General features: G+C 39.4%; 2 protein-coding genes across 5 annotated transcripts in view; one reads left to right on the forward strand and one right to left on the reverse strand.

Annotated features, from left to right (window-relative positions):
- Window positions 1–7,384, reverse strand: part of AZI2 (5-azacytidine induced 2) — a 36,593-nt gene extending 29,209 nt beyond the window's left edge. The window contains exon 1 of one of the 2 annotated variants that reach the window (XM_067753548.1): window positions 6,855–7,374. The gene's annotated coding sequence lies outside the window, so the exon portion shown is untranslated. Of the gene's footprint in view, window positions 1–6,854 lie in introns of both variants that reach the window. The other variant, XM_067753549.1, reaches the window with a different exon arrangement.
- The window catches only part of ZCWPW2 (zinc finger CW-type and PWWP domain containing 2), a 139,330-nt gene continuing 129,202 nt past the window's right edge, over window positions 7,384–17,511 (forward strand). The window contains exon 1 of one of the 3 annotated variants that reach the window (XM_067753553.1): window positions 7,384–7,407. The gene's annotated coding sequence lies outside the window, so the exon portion shown is untranslated. Of the gene's footprint in view, window positions 7,408–7,451; window positions 7,571–12,015; window positions 12,141–17,511 lie in introns of those variants that run through there. The other 2 variants (XM_067753550.1, XM_067753551.1) reach the window with 2 other exon arrangements.

Raw genomic sequence — 17,511 nt, forward strand, 5'->3', positions numbered from 1 at the left:
AATGAGACTTTTTTTTTATATTTACCACCTAAGACTCACTTCTTAGATGGCTCCTTGTTGTTATGCTTTATTACTATAAAGTTTAATTGAATTATTAAAACAATACTCTAGTTTGTTTCTAAAGCTGATCACAATAATCTATTTTTGGATGAAGATCAGATTCACCATGACCTGCAACCAGGAGATTATGCACACTGGAAAAGACATAAGATAAAAGACCCTGTACAGCCATGTGGGACGGGGCCATATCAGGCTTCCTCTCCTGAATGAACTATAACTCTTGTCTCTGACACCCGACTTTGACTAACTAGGACCAGCACTACCAGACCAGAACAAGAAGACAATGACATCTGAAGTAGACAGCTGACACAAGATGACCCAGGCCTGCACACTATTACTTTGACAATTGCTCACACTTTTGCTTATGAATCCAATGTATTTCTTCCCTGGGCTCAATCATTTGCAAGTTTCAAAAAATTAATCCAAACAAACCATAGGTTTGTGGACCTAAGTCCAGTACTCCTAGGTTTCCTTGGAGGATTTCTCCCCTCCAAGGCTCTAACTGGATGGCCCTATTTTATTTTAGAAGAAACTCTAGTATTGTGCAAGCTACACATTACCTTCAACATCACTAAGTGGGACCCTCTTACCTGGCCAATTAATGACACCTGTTCTGAACGTGCCCATAAACACTCCTTTTCACGAGATGAAAAGATATTGGGTAGCTCCTAATGGGACCTAATGGACTCATGGAACAAGTTTATGGCCTTGGCTGTCTCCAGGATGGTTAGAAAGATGTGCAACTGGTTTCCCTTGGGCTAAAGGTCACCTATGGGTAGCCTTGGAAACAGCCATTGCCAATTTGCCTTTAATGCTAGTGTGCTGGGTTTCTATCACTTTTCCAATAGTATGACCATTTGGCCGAGATATTTGTTAACTCATAACACATATGAAGAGTCAAATTTCCACTCTGAATACTCCTCTCTCCAGTTTAGAAAAAATACTAGGAAAATGTTATGATTTAGGAGGATCTTGGCTTAAACGTTTACTACTGACACTGTTACTCCTATTGTCAATCCTATATAGCTCTCTATAAATTAATGAACACGCACAACGCACCTGTAAGGTAGAATTGGCATATGTCCTACTGGACAACTGGAATTGACCATTAGTCCTTGACAGACATCTCACTAGTACCACTCCGTAAAACAACCTATTAAGACCCAACACCAAAGGACATGATGGACCCAGGGCACATAAGCAACCACCCTGGTGGCATAAGGCAACCAAATATTTGATCACCTAATGCTATCAAAAGATTAAAGATCAAAAGGGGGAACTGATGAGATAAAATTTATATTTTATAGAAAATAAGAAAAATTTAAACATAAAATTTTGCTCTACCCTTTTGGGCCTCCTCCCTCCCTTTGGTGTGTGTTGTACATCTGCATTAACCAGACCTCCTTAGGAGATAACCTCCTTCTTAATCTCTCAAGAGGCCACAATGACCCATGACTCATTACTCACTTTGTACATTTAGATCTGGATTGTGTAAACTGTCAAAAATATGTCACTTGACATATAATCCTTTGTCTCAAAAACTTATATATAACTATGCTTTGACCTCTAAGGGGCAGAACAGTCCTTAGAGCTTTCTTAAAGACTGTCTCCTGATTATAATCCTCAGGTTGGCTCCAATAATATTAAGGTAGAGGAAAATTTCTTCTGGACAGCATGCATTTTCCTACTTCTCAGGTAGGTATTATTTTCCTAATTTATAAACAAATCTTAGAAAAATTAAAATACCTTACCTACACCTACATAAAGAATCAGCAGCAAAGGTGGGAATGTGAACCCAGATAAGCCATCTTCCAAATTTATGCTTTTAATACCACATTCTGAGAGGCAACACAAAATTGATTCTTATTTTCCCAATAAGAATCTGGACAAGGCAGAACTCAGTGGTAGAAAGAACAATGGCCTGAGATTCAGAAACCCAGACTCTAGTCTAAGATCTGCCACCTTTATTATTGATTAGTTTACCTCTCCAGATCTAAGTTTTCCCACTAATAAAATGCCAGGGTTGAACTACATCACTGAGATGCTGCCCTTCCTATATTGTGAAGGCAAACTTTTAATGCAAATACAGTATGGCAACCTAAACAGATAGAAGGGAATTCACTTTTACCAGGAACTGAGTAAAAGATATAGTACACATATTATGCCAACACCAAACTTGACTAGAAAGGTAGTGTCACCACAGGTGAGCAAACAGAGGCTCAAAGAAGTGAGGCAAATTTGTCTATACTCACACTGGCAGTATGTGACAGAGCTAGGGTCTGAATCAAGGCCTATTTAGTAGGCTCTTTCCTCGACTTTACATTGCCTCCTGAATTGAATCTTATCTAGAATTTTCATCATCTTTCTACCCCTCAAAAGCCAGACTATCCCTGTGCCCACTTCTATGGAATAAGAATTAAGTCTTACAGAGAGAAACCAACACCTTTCCCTTTTTTTAATGAAATAATTAAGGGCAGGAATGAGCTAACTGGTTTATAAAGAAGGGACTGTCAAGTGCCATTTTTCAAGATACTATGTACCTCAGCAGTCAAATGCCCTATAATTCAGTGAGTGCCCAAAAATGTACTCAGCACCAGATATAGAGTATGAAAAACCCCACTTTCATTTTTATAACCCTCACCGAGTTATCTCACTAACTGCCTACCCACTAACTGCCTCCATCTAAACAACGAAACATAATATTCCGACCCTTTAGCCAACTCTTATTCTGAGTACTAGTCGCAGATCTCCTAACTCTAACATGAATTGGAGGCCAACCCGTAGAACACCCATACATAATTGTAGGCCAATCAGCATCCATCTTATATTTTCTCTTAATCCCTAGTGTTAATACCAGTAACTAGTCTTATCGAAAATAAACTCCTAAAATGAAGAGTCTTTGTAGTATAACAAAATACCCCGGCCTTGTAAACCGGAAAAGGAGAAACTCACACCTCCCTAAGACTCAAGGAAGAAGCATTAAACCTCACCACCAGCACCCAAAGCTGAAATTCTACATAAACTATTCCTTGAAAAGGTTTATTGTAGAATAACCACCAGGCTACAGTACTATGTCAGTATTGAAAATAATTTATTTTATAATACTTTTGTTGTGTAAGTCATATACACATGCATGTCCACATATCAATAATAGTGTCTTCCTGTAAATGTATACATATACATGCTATGTATTACTGTGCATTCATTTATTTTCCCCACTAGCAGTTAAAGGTCATATTAAATTTTATTAATTTTACATATTACATAATATTATTGATCGTACATAGGACATGTCATTAACGGTGATCTTTATAAGACATCTGGTTCTTACTTCAGGATCATTTTAACTTAAAATCGCCCACTCGTTCCCCTTAAATAAGACATCTCGATGGGTTAATGACTAATCAGCCCATGCTCACACATAACTGAGATTCCATACATTTGGTATTTTTTATTTTTTTGGGGGGGCCTGCACAGACTCAGCTATGACCTTAAAAGGTCTCGTCACAGTCAAGCAAATTGTAGCTGGACTTGTATGTATTTTTTATTTGACTAGCACAACCAACATGTGCAATTAAATTAATGGTTACAGGACACAGTACTCCATTATTCCCCCCAGGCTCAAAAAACTGTATCTCGTAGTGGATCAAACCCCCCTTACCCCCTACAAAACTAACCATCTGCTTAGATATTCACCACCCCCCTAGACAGCTTCGTCCCTAGATCTACGAACAATTTTTTTCATAAATCAATACTAAATCTGATACAAGCCCCATAATGAAATTATACGAACATCTTTTACACCCCATGGGTTAATGTAGCTTAAATTTTTTCATAAAGCAAGACACTGAAAATGTCTAGATGGGTGGGCTTCGCCAGCCCCATCAACATAAAGGTTTGGTCCCAGCCTTACTATTAATTCTTAACAGACTTACACATGCAAGCATCCACATCCCGGTGAGAATGCCCTCCAAATCACAAAGATCAAAAGGAGCGGGTATCAAGCACGCTACACTAGCAGCTCACAACACCTTGCTTAGCCACACCCCCACGGGACACAGCAGTGATAAAAAGTAAGCCATGAACTAAAGTTTGACTAAGTCATGTTAACTAGGGTTGGTAAACTTCGTGCCAGCCACCGTGGTCATACGACTGACCCAAATTAATAGAGACACGGCGTAAAGAGTGTTAAGGAATCATACAAAATAAAGTCAAATCCTAATTAAGCTGTAAAAAGCCATAATTAAAACTAAGCTAAACCACGAAAGTGACTTTAGTACAATCTGAGTACACGACAACTAAGACCCAAACTGGGATTAGATACCCCACTATGCTTAGTCGTAAACTAAATAGTCACAAAACAAGACTATTCGCCAGAGTACTACTGGCAACAGCCTAAAACTCAAAGGACTTGGCGGTGCTTCATATCCCTCTAGAGGAGCCTGTTCTGTAACCGATAAACCCCGATTAACCTCACCAACCCTTGCTACTTCAGTCTATATACCGCCATCTTCAGCAAACCCTAAAAGGGAGCGAAAGTAAGCATAACTACCATACATAAAAACGTTAGGTCAAGGTGTAACCTATGGGATGGGAAGAAATGGGCTACATTTTCTATATTAAGAACACCCCTTATATCCACACTAAAGTTTTTATGCAATCTAAAAACTAAAGGAGGATTTAGTAGTAAATTAAGAGCAGAGTGCTTAATTGAATAAGGCCATGAAGCACGCACACACCGCCCGTCACCCTCCTCAAGTATCACAGCAAAGCCCCAGCTCACTAACCCATGCTAAGCAACTATACGAGAGGAGACAAGTTGTAACAAGGTAAGCTTACTGGAAAGTGTGCTTGGACAAAACAAGATATAGCTTAAACAAAGCATCTAGTTTACACCTAGAAGATTCCACGATCCGTGTATATCTTGAACCATACCTAGCCCATAGCCCCTCCCACCGCTACTACCATAAACTAATCAAATAAAACATTCACCATACATCTAAAGTATAGTAGATAGAAATTTAATCACCAATGGCGCTATAGAGAAAGTACCGTAAGGGAAAGATGAAAGAAATATTAAAATAAAAAAAAAAGCAAAGCTTACCCTGGCTACGGAATCCTAAGACTCTTTCTGGGTTAGCACAGGTATGAAAGGCAGTCTACTTCTTTTCATTCCTTTCATAAATAATACATCTCAATGCAACTGAGCATCTTCACACACTAAATGTTACTAGTATTAGTGTTATTTATTCTCTAATAGTGATATGACAACTGTATTTTAATCCAAAATATAGGTACCAAAAGAAAGAAAAAAATTAAATTACACTGGTTTCATTACTTCAAGAATTATGAAGTACTTCCATCAAATCACCTTATTTAATAATCATGACAATGCTTTGTGCTGGCATGTCAGGCAGTGTGCTTTGACTTTTAGGGGAACTAGCTCATTTGTTCTCCATAACAATTCATTAAATCTACATAAGACCTACGAGGTGAGCACCAATTTCCTTATATCACAGATGGAGCAATTAAAACAGTGGAAGCGGGCTTCCCAGGTGGCGCAGTGGTTGAGAGTCCGCCTGCCGGTTCAGGGGACAGGGGTTCGTGCCCCGGTCCGGGAAGATCCCACATGCCGCGGAGCGGCTGGGCCCGTGAGCCATGGCCGCTGAGCCTGCGCATCCAGAGCCTGTGCTCCGTAACGGGAAAGGCCACAACAGTGAGAGGCCCGCGTAAAGCAAAAAAAAAAAAAAAAGTGGCAGCCAGTAATGAAAAAATGGCTAGCTGACTCTAGAGCTGCAAACTCTTGGAAACTATGCTTTGATGCCTTGTAGAGAAAGATTATTCCCATTTTAGAGATAGGGAAAATGAATTTTGGTTTCTTAGGCAGCGTCAAGTGAGTGGTAAATTCAGCACTCAGATTCTGAGTTAATGTTCTGACTTAATCCAGTGCATTTCCCATTTCACTACAATGTCTCTTTAACATTAAAACCTTACATTTGTGTACAACTTTCCATCTTAGAAAAACATAGCATTAAAATTTAACAACCCTGTGAAGGATGTACCATTCCTAACTTACAGACGATGTAAGGAGTGATCACAACAGGTTGGTAAATTAGACACGGTAAGTTTAGATAACTGTAATGTAAACCATGTCTTGAGATCTTATTCAGTCAAATTTAAAGCTCTAAAAGTAAGAAAGCAAGCGTCTTCTATGTTTAAGAGGCAAGGATCAATTTCAATCCTAGTAGGTTGTCTTTGATCATCTCAGCACATCTCCAATATATCCTGGAGCAGTTTGTTTTCATCTGTATTACAGTTTCTGTATTTTCTCTCACTTATAAGTATCTGAGTTCCTTGTTTGTAGAGACGAGGGACTCAGCCTACCTGGCATGTAGTAGCCACTCAACAAATGATGGAAAACCATCCTGAAAAAACCTAACATTACTGTTAGCCCTCGGTGATGTACAGGGGTCGATTTACATCACCCCAAGCAGGACCGTCCTAACCATACGCCCCTCTTTGGTATCCGATTTAAATGCAGCCCCAATGAATGAAATAAAACTGCAGGCGCCACGGTAAACCAGAGCACGGTAAGAAAACAAGCACTAGGGAGAACCGAGGACCAAGCGGGGCCCGACCCGGCTCGCGCGAGTAGACGCGGTCGAGGATGCCGGGCGGGCCGCTCCCTGGTCCAAGGTCTGGAGAAATGACGCGTCTCTCCGCACCGGCGACGGCAGCAGAGGGTGGTCCCGGCACCGCCCGCGCCCCCGGGCCGGCCAAAGCGGGTCACTCACCCCGAACACAGGCTCCGTGGGGCCGCCCCCAGGGCCGCCGAGTTTCGATTCCCCAGCGTTTGGAAACGGACCAAAAACAAACCGGGTCGCTAGGGGTCACCGCGGGCTTCCTGTTTCCTCAAAGACAGCGCCGCTTCCCCGGCAAAGGCAGCCGCTCCGGGAACGCCGCGGAGGGACTCCCATTTCTCCCGCCTCGGTGGCGCCAGGGCCGGCGCCGCCGGCCAGTCGGCTACAGCCCGGGAGGCTCTGGAAGGAGGGCCGAGCCAAGGCCGAAGGCCGAGCCACCGCCGGAGAAGGCCGGTTACCCGGCCCCGTCAGCGCCCGCCCTAGCCCCGCGCCGCACAGGGGGAGCGCAGCGACGGGGCTGGCCAGGAGGGCGCCCTACTCATGACCGGAAACGGGGCCTCCAGTAATCCACGGCTCGGAGCCTGGGCCGCGCAAGCAAACCGGAAGTCAGGCCGGAGGAAGATGGGAGGGCGTTCGCCAAGCCAGTGCTGGGGCTGGGTGGGGGAAAAGTGCGCAGAAAAGGAGGGCGCAGCGTACTACGCGCCCCGTGAGCCTCCGCCGCCGGGTGGGCGGGGCCGGGGCGTGCTACGTGTCGTGAGCATACGCAGCAGGGTGGGCGGGGCCGCGGCGTACTACGTGTATAGTGAGCTCCCGCGACTGGACTGGCGCGGCCCCGGCGACGCGGGAGGCGGAGGCGGTGCGCCAGTGTGGTAAGACGTTTTCCGTCTTGGCGGAGGTTGAGTCGCTGACCTCCTACAGCGCCGTCTTTTTCCCTCAGCGTCCGCTTGGGGGTCCCCGAACGCTGTAGCGCGTGTTGGCTCCGCATAGTAGCGCTCTTGTGGGTTTCTAGTTCTCGCCTAGCCGTGGCCGGGAACTGGGGACCCGTGACGATTCGCGCCTGCGGGGGAGCTGTTAACAGCCCGACTAGTTTCGGGGCGTTGCTCCGGGTCCCCTAGTTATTCCGCACACAGCTCTTGTTAACATTGTGGAAGCTGTTGACTTCGGAGGGTGGTACCGGCTGCGCCAGGTAGAGGATGGACAGGCCTGAGCTGTGGCGTCACGAGTAGTTGAGTTGGGGGCCGTCCTTGGAGGTCGCAGGCAGACGGAACCCCTCCAGCTGTAGGCCTATTTTTGATTAAACGAATAAAGGAGAAAATGGTTAATTATAGGGCATTTATCCTTACTGACTGCCAGTTAGCAACAGTGATACTCCTCCCCAGCCCTTTCGACTAAGGACTTAAATATTGTTGGAGTCAGTGTTATGTTGGAAGATGTTTCTGCATCAATTTTTTTAAAAAATTAATTAATTTTATTTATTTATTTTTGGCTACGTTGGGTCTTCGTTGTTGCATCTGGGCTTTCTCTAGTTGCGGCGAGCGGGGGCAACTCTTCGTTGCGGTGCGCGGGCTTCTTTCTCATTTCGGTGGCTTCTCTTGTTGTGGAGCACGGGCTCTAGGTGCGTGGGCTTCAGTAGTTGTGGCACTCAGGCTCAGTAGCTGTGGCTCTTGGGCTCTAGAGTGCAGGCTCGGTAGTTGTGGTGCCCAGGCTTAGTTGCTCCGCGGCATATGGGATCTTCCCAGACCAGGGCTTGAGCCCGTGTCCCCTGCATTGGCAGGTGGATTCTTAACCACTGTGCCACCAGCGAAGCCCCGCATCGCAGTTCTAATTCATCAACCAACAGTCAGCTCATCAAGAATGGATTCGGCTCTAGGGTTTACTTTAAAATATTTTTCTGTTGTTGTTAAGCCTCTCATTTTGCTTTAGATTTAAGTGAAAATTCACAGCTGTTATGAGCAAAGAGCACAACTTAAAGTTGACATGACATTTAAAAAATACTTTAAAATCTGTATTAATGTAATCATTTAGAAAGATCCATTCACTTCAATTTATCAGGCTGGGACGTAAGAGCAGTGTTTTTAATATTTTGGACAAGAATCTTTTTTCGATTGGCTTGGTAATGCGCTTTACAGAATAAAAGCAAACCACCAAGAGGTATATTTTGCCTAGTTTTTGAAGAATGCTAACAAAATCGGTTGAGGCACCCCAAAATCATCAAAAGTAAAACGATAATCTGGTTTCTGATTTGTAGATCTAGAAATGTTGAATCTTTACTCACAATTTAGAATAATTTGAGACTTGTTGAAAAAGAAGGAAAATTCATTTTTATCTTTTCTCTCTGAGTAAATAAGATGACTTAGCTCAGTATTTTACTATATGTGATCAGTCTGTTTTCGTTTTAATAATACACACTTCCCTATTATAATAATGAAAAAAAGTGGGTCTTATTAACAATACTATTTGCTTATTCAGAATGCATAAGCCTATCAATTTAGTCAAGTAAAACATCCTAATTTTTTTTTGCCAGGGAATGGGGGCGGGGAGAGTCATACCCACGGTAGGTTATGACAAAATGTAATACAGATATTTGTTAAATTGAGCTGAAATGGTCACTTTCTATCCACTTATGCATCCGCTTTAATTAAGTTTAGCAAATAAATTATTAAAGAAAACTTGCCACACTTATGCTTTGTTATAAGCAGAAGTTGAAGTTTTATTACAATCTTGCTGTAAGGAAAAAGACCTCCGATAAGTCAAATAAAAGATACAGTCTTGGTAGGGACATTTTATGGGAAAAGAAAATGGTTAGATAATTATCATTAAAGTAGATAACAGAAAGAAAGGAATTTGGGGGACATTAGACTCTTAACTAATAGTCAATTGCTTAGGTGAGTGGATGGTTTTCCAGAGCAAATCTTAATTCTATTAAAGTTTATTGGAAGGTTGCTTAGGCTTTTTTTTCAGGAATGTTCATTTCACCGCAAGAGAGGAGTTGTGAATTACAGTCATCCAAAAAAGCATCTGTACCGGCCAGGTTTGGGACAATTTTTTTTAAACCATTATTACATCTTCTATAACTACAAATGAAGTCTGAAATTTTCAAAACGATTCAGGTCTTTATAAACATATACTTGACACAAGGCACTTTTTAAAAGGTCCTGTTTTACAGGTTGTAGTAAACAAAAAAATAGGTAACACAAGATATTCTCCCCCACCCTGTCCCGCCTTCTCCCATCCTCTCACCAAGGTCCTGATATTTTCCATCAGGAGCTGCTCCTGAAGGATAGAGTGAGGACTGGCTTCAGTGAGATTCCCTTTACCCTGGGGTAGGTTGGATTCCAAAACAATATCTGAACAAAGAATATAGGCCCTGGCACAACTCTTGACTGTGGCTCAGCCTCCTTCTGTTTTTAGGCAACTGTGCATCATTAGAGCTGCTTCAAACCTTATTTTTTGTTTAATTAGGCACTATGTTAAAACAATGAAAAAAAGTGCTGTTGTGTTTTGTTTTTTTAGTGGGAGCTATATATTTCTAAGCTGTGACGAATATTTACTGTTAGAGGAAAGAGAATACATCTTTTGAGGAAAATTTGTAAAGCGAATTTTGGGTTAGTGATTTAAATTTTATATTAGTTTAATTTGATTAAATCATACCATCCTAGAGATCATGTTTTCTGTGTCTCTACCCTGTGTTTTGTGAGTACTGTGTACGTGTGGCTCTGCAGTGTCAGCAGGACAGAATTAAGATGTCAAAACCTTTAAGTTGAAATAGCAATGTCACTTTTCATATTAAAATCAGCTTCAATGTCATTTTGTCCATTAATGTCTTAAAAGCATTCTTCCTCTCTTCTCCCCCACCTATCACATGTCCAGGTTAAAAGCCTTAGGGTAAGGGAATGGTTTCAGTGGCAGAGATACAAAACAGATTCAAAAATACTACCAATAATGAAAAATCTGGTATCTGAGCCTACATAGTCTGTTTTCCTTCTTTCCTCCCATACCTCGTTGCTCATACTGCTACCCCCCCAACCAAAACACATACACACACACACAGAATGTCGTGAATTGCAGAATCAAAGTTCATGATTTCTGTTACACTGTGTATCTGAATCTGTGAATATGCCTGAAGCAGCAGGCAAACTGGGCGTCATGGATCCCTAACCCTTAACCTTGGAAAGTACATGAAGGCTTTCCAGGGGGTTATGTAAATGATAGTTTAAGGGTATTAATTTTCACGCTGTTTACTTGCATGTTTCTTTCCTAAAATTGATCTGCCTCAGAGTGTGCCTAAACCAGGGCAGCTTTCCCCTTTCCTCTTTTGTAATTGTCCCTCTCCCACTCTACAATTAAAGCAATACATTTAATCTGACCTAAGTCTTGTTAGAAAGTAAATGATTCTAATAACTGGGTAGCTAATTGTTTCACAAGAGTAGTAATTTCCAATGGCTTTTGAAAATGCTTCAGAAAAACTCAATTGAGTTGTCAGCTGATCATTAAAAATAATTTTATGACATACCCCATGTGATTTTTGATACATAATTTAGTAGTTCAGAAGAATGATTATTGATATAACCAGAAATCCTTCTGCTTCCAAATATTTGGAATGGAAGAACACAAAATGTAAGAATAGGATCAGCTTGAACCCTGTTTCTTCCTAACAACAAATAATATTCATTCTGACACATGACCTAAATGGGGGGAGAAGGTGCTATCCATTTCTGTATGAGATGCATTTCCAATAAAACTGACTTACAATATTTTATAATGATCATAATTTATATTGAGTTTCTCATTTGATCAGTAGTGCTCTAGTAAATTAATGATAACACAATACTGATGACAATTTTTAAAATTTATGTTCTCAGGAATTTTAAAATATACTCTTTTGTGTAGAGAAATATGATCAATTTAAAGTATTTTCAAGCACTAAAATATGTTGCGATAAGCTTGTGTGGGGGAAGTGAGATAATATGAATTCAAGGAGAAAAGGAATAATATCAGTTTCCTAACTGTGGAAGGAGATCTTGTTCATGTGCTTTTCAAATGCATGGGTTGATAGTAGATATCAAATTACTATGGCATTTACATTCCATTTATAAAAGGAATATATCTTACTGTCTCTAGCAGCTAGCCTTATCCTGGACAGGCAATCTGTGCTTCATAATAACTTTGTGACTTGAAATGTTTGCAGTCAGTAGGAATTAGCTTCTGACAGCTTTCATTTTTTAAAAAATAAACATGAATGTCATAACTGTATGCATAGAAACTAAATGCAGTGACTTTCTTTTGGAAACATATGTAGGTGAAGAAAAATTTAATAGTCTTAGAAAGCCTTTGATGTAAGGAGTAGGGAGAAGAAATATGAGAAGAGCTAACAGAAGACCAGCAGCAGAGACCCCAGGATGGTGTTGGAAGATTGTACAGAGAAGGAAAAAAGATCCAGTAAGGGGAATTCTACACTTCTTCCTAAATGAAATAAGAGCAACCCTTCTCTGAGGCTTGATACTTACACTCTTACTATCTGAGATATGAATTAATTAGTTTATTCAATACTTAACAAATATTCATTCAGAACGTACCATGTGTCATTGTTTTAGGCACTGAGATGAAACGGGCAAAATAGCTTTTTAATGTATAAAGAAGTAAAATCTATCACAGAGAAGTCAGTCACATAGACAAGACCTATGTGAAATTTAACATGATGAGAAATTACTTCCCATTAATTTTTTTTATGACAGTTTCTATATATGCCTATGAAGAAAATAAACTTTTTCCCCTGTTTAAAATGGGAAGAGAGGAAGAAATAATTTTATTTTGTGACTGTCACATATACACTATAAAAACCAAGAAGATAAAGTCAGCTTTTCAGAGGAAAGACATTTTTATAAAGCTACCAAATAAACAACAATGAAAGGATGACATTAAACTTCAGTAAAATGTATAGAAAGAAGTTAAATTAGATTTTTCAAGTAGACTATGTAGCAAAAGAGAGGGAAAATTTCCATACCCATTTCACAGCTCACATGATATAAAAGTGAAATCATTGACTTTGTAACAGTTGCAAAATTACAGACATAATTTCCAACTGTAGGTTTTTCAGTTGTCTGTGAATAGTTGATTCTTAAAATTCCAAAAACAAAAAGATGTGTGTTTTTCTTTAATTCACTTATATTTTGTTAATCATTTTCTCTTGACAGTCATTTTATGTCATTCCCTTTTGGCTTTAATAACCCCCTCCCTCTCATCCCATAGCCAGTCTGATCACCTGATTTTGTAGATTTTACCGTTTAGCTAATCTTTTTCATAGTCTCTACTATGCCACAGTTTCCTATCCAACTATTATAATAGTTTCCTTTAATTAGTTCTAACTTTTTGTTTTTTAGTTTCCAAGTCATTCTTTATATGGATAGCTAAATGGTCTTTTAAAAATGTAAATCTTACCATTACGTTTCTCCTCTTAAACTCCTGGAATGACTCCTTAGCTTGTTTTAAAAGTCTATTCTTAGTCTAGCCTAGCCTGTTTTACCACCAGCTTCTAGAAACACTGCCAGCTCAGACATTGAAATTGGATATCTTTACTCCTTTATAAGTTTTCATTCAGTTAACCCTGATTATGATTTTAGAATATTTACTTTCTTAGATTATCATTTGACATCTTTTCTAAATTTAAAAATTCTCAGAGAATTGGGGAACTCCAGAAAAATTTTCAATATTAGTGTGAGAATTATGGCTCTACTTCTTACTTGTCCTAAAATGATATCACATTTAAAAGAGGATCCTATATCTTCAGATAATGGATATCAGCTTCAGAACATATGAAGCAAAACTAGGCAGAACTAGGAGACATGCCCACAATACTGGAAGATTTTAACAGGTTTCCCTCACTCATAGAATAAAAAAAAATACATTAATGAAATAGATGATTGAATAAAATTATTAGCATCACACTCATTAGGATGGCTATTATCAGAAATAAAACCAAAATTGAAAATATTCATCTTAAAATTAATATGGAATCTCAAGGGAACTCAAATAGCCAAAACAATCTTGAGAAAGACGAACAAAGCTGGAGGCTTCCCATTTGCTGACCTCAAAACATATTACAAAGCTGCAGAATCAAAACATTGTACTGGTGTAAAGACATACATATAGACCAATGGAATAGAATGGAGAGCACAAAAAGATCCTCACATATATGATTTTCAACAGATGTGCCAAGACCATCCCATGGGGAAATGTGGTTGGAAAAACTGAATATTGGTATGCAAAACAATGAAGTTTGACCCTTACCTCACACTGGAAAAATTAAATCAAAATGGATCAAAGACCTAAATGTAACAACTAAAACTATGACACACTTAGAAGACAAATAGGGAGAGGGCTTCATGACATTAGATTTGACAATTTCTTGGATGTGACACCAAAAGCATAGGCAACAAAAGAAAAAATAGGTAACTAAAGGTCTCTAAATCAATCACTAATAAAATGTTAAAAAATCATTATCGGGGCTTCCCTGGTGGCGCAGTGGTTGGGAGTCCACCTGCCGATGCAGGGGACACGGGTTTGTGCCCCGGTCCGGGAAGATCCCACATGCCGCAGAGCGGCTGGGCCCATGAGCCATGGCCACTGGGCCTGTGCGTCTGGAGCCTGTGCTCCGCAACGGGAGAGGCCACAACAGTGAGAGGCCCGCGTACCATATCTTCAGTATTAGTGGAAGAAATTTTACCTTTAAGCAAATCAGCTGTGTGATTTACATGACAGTATAGCTTAGATAAAGGTCAATTGAGAATGGGCACATGTAGGGAGAAATAACTAAGCTGCTCTGAAATTAATACTCTCCTTGTTCAACCTACTGATATAATTCTAATCTTTTTATAACAGTATTGCATTTGGTAGCCAGCCTGAAGAACTTAATTATTCTTGTTTGATCTGTTGTTTTATTCTCACAAGTCTTAATATACTGAATAATAGAAAATACTAGGATTCTTGCAGCCATCCAATATAGACATAAAGCATATAAACTGATTACTAAGGTTTAAAGTTGGCATTTAGCACAATTTATCAGATTTCTACTTATTTGTTAACTTTTTCCTGGAAACAATTTAAAGCTGCAAAAGATACCATCCTTTAAATATGCCAGTAAGCTGTTTCTTTCCATTCTATCAATATTTTGATTTCTTATTTTGGATGAAATCCATCAGTTATACTCATTATTAAAACAAAAAAAGAAAAGAAAATATTAAGCATCTTGGAGCATTTATTGAGCTAGAAGCTACCCAGCAGTGTCTGCATAAAGTAGTCCCTGAATGATAAAGATAAATTACAACTTTGCACTGATAATAGGCTCTTAAATTCCTGTTGAATTGTTAAATATAATCTAAGGTTGACATACAGGCACAGATTGGTTAATTAGGTATGAATGAACAGCAAATTTTAAATTTACATTATAGAGAAGATTAAGGATAAATGCATTTTAAGTTTAGAAGCAAACTACCTAATCATTTGTTAAGTTGAGCACTTGAGAAAAATCATGAAGGAAAGACTAAATAGAGTGCTCTCATTCTGCATTGGTTTCTGCATATTTTAATCTTCTTATCTAACTATAAATATAGCTCATTTAAAAGCAGTCTAGAAAGGAAGTCAAACACTTATTATATGTATTTAGTGTAGCAGCACTGAAATGGGTTTTTTCATATGCTTTTTCATTTCATCATTAAAACCATCCTATGAATTATAATATTATTACCATCAACAGGAACAGATGATAAAATGATAGATTATTTAACTGATTTGCCTTAATTTTAAAATCGCATAGGAAATGAAGCCAAAATTTAAATCCAGAGCTACGATTGATATTCAACTGATACACAAACAGCCATACTAGTTTTTAAATAATTTGAATATTGTTACTATCTAGGACAGCTTTAACGCTGAAGTTCATATTATTTTCATTATCTCATAATATAAATATTCACTCAGTGCTTCTCTTTGGCAAGTATTCTTTTAAGTGCTAGGGATACAGTGGTTAACAAGATAGACTGACTTGCCAGTGGATTTTCCTTGTCTTGTAGAGGACCTCATTAAATAAACTACAATACAGTGTGTTGAGTGGCATGGAGAGGGGGTAGAGATTGCTGGGGGCACACGGTAGGGGCATTGACTCTTACTCAGTAATTTTTCAGATTGGCTTAGACATCACCTCTTCTCAGTAGCCTGACACACCCCCTACCTGGAAGTCTCAGGTGTGCCCCATACACTTCCAAATCATTCTGCATTGGTCTCATAATAGCACTTAATGTTATTTGAGGAGAGGAATTTTGTCTTTCCTTTAGCATTATCTGGCTCATAGCAAACCCTCAAGAAGTATTTTAGAACAAAGAAAATAGAATTGAGGTCTGAAACAGAGCAAGCAAGTGAGAGAACAGTTTTACATAAGCTTTTAGGTATTGAGGTGGGAAATGACAGAGATAATCCTTGTAATGTAGGAGGAAAGTTTATCTTTTGAGACTGAGGAGAATGGTCTGAGATTTAAAAAGGTTTAGAATAATCACTGAAGAATTGCAAGAGGAAAAAGAGAATACATAAAAAGGATAGCCTTAAAGATGTGCTGAGGCCTCATCTGAGGTTGAAGTCTCTGAATTTGTAGTGGTACCAATAGGCGTGACTACATAATATCCTCCAAGAATCAGCAGCTCAGATTCAAGACCTCGACGACCAAGGGTGTATTCCTTTGTTTTTAAATTAAATTAAATTAATTTTTTATATAGCAGGTTCTTATTAGTTATCTGTTTTATACATATTAGCATATATATGTCAATCCCAATCTCCCAATTCACCCCCCCCATCACCAACCCCCTGCTTTCCCACCTTGGTGTCCGTATGTTTGTTCCCTACACCTATGTCTCTATTTCTGCCTTGCATACCGGTTCATCTGTACCATTTTTCTAAATTCCACATATATGTGTTAATATACGATATTTGCTTTAATCTTTCTGACTTACTTCACTCTGTATGACAGTCTCTAGGTCCATCCATGTCTCTACAAATGTCCCAATTTGGTTCCTTTTTTTGGCTGAGTAATATTCCATTCTATATATGTACCACATCTTATTTATCCATTCGTCTGTCAGTGGGCATTTAGGTTGCTTCCATGACCTGGTTATTGTAAATAGTGCTGCAATGAATTGGGGTGCATGTGTGTTTTTTTCTTTTTCTCTTTGTTATCTTTACTTTTTTAAAATACCTTTTTTGGAGTGTAATTGCTTTACAATGTTGTGTTAGTTTCTGCTGAATAACAAACTGAATCAGCTATACATATACATATATCCCCATATCCCCTCCCTCTTGTGTCTCCCTCCCACCTCCCTATCCCACCCCTCCAGGTGGTCACAGAGCACCGAGCTGATCTCCCTGTGCTATGCAGCTGCTTCCCACTAGCTATCTATTTTACATTTGGTAGTGTATATATGTCAGTGCTACTCTTTCACTTTGTCCCAGCTTACCTTTCCCCCTCCCCATGTCCTCAAGTCCATTCTCTATGCCTGCATCTTTATTCCTGCCATACCCCTAGGTTCATCAGAAAAAAGTTTTTTTTTTTTCAAATTCCATATATATGTGTTAGCATACAGTATTTGTTTTTCTCTTTCTGACTTACTTCACTCAGTATGACAAACTCTAGGTCCATCCACCTCACTACAAATAACTCAGTTTTGTTTCTTTTTATGGCTGAGTAATATTCCATTGTATATATGTGCCAAATCTTCTTTTTCGTTCATCTGCCCATGGACACTTAGGTTGCTTCCATGTCCTGGCT

This window comes from Pseudorca crassidens, chromosome 10 (assembly GCF_039906515.1).
Source record: "Pseudorca crassidens isolate mPseCra1 chromosome 10, mPseCra1.hap1, whole genome shotgun sequence".
NCBI lineage: Eukaryota > Metazoa > Chordata > Mammalia > Artiodactyla > Delphinidae > Pseudorca > Pseudorca crassidens.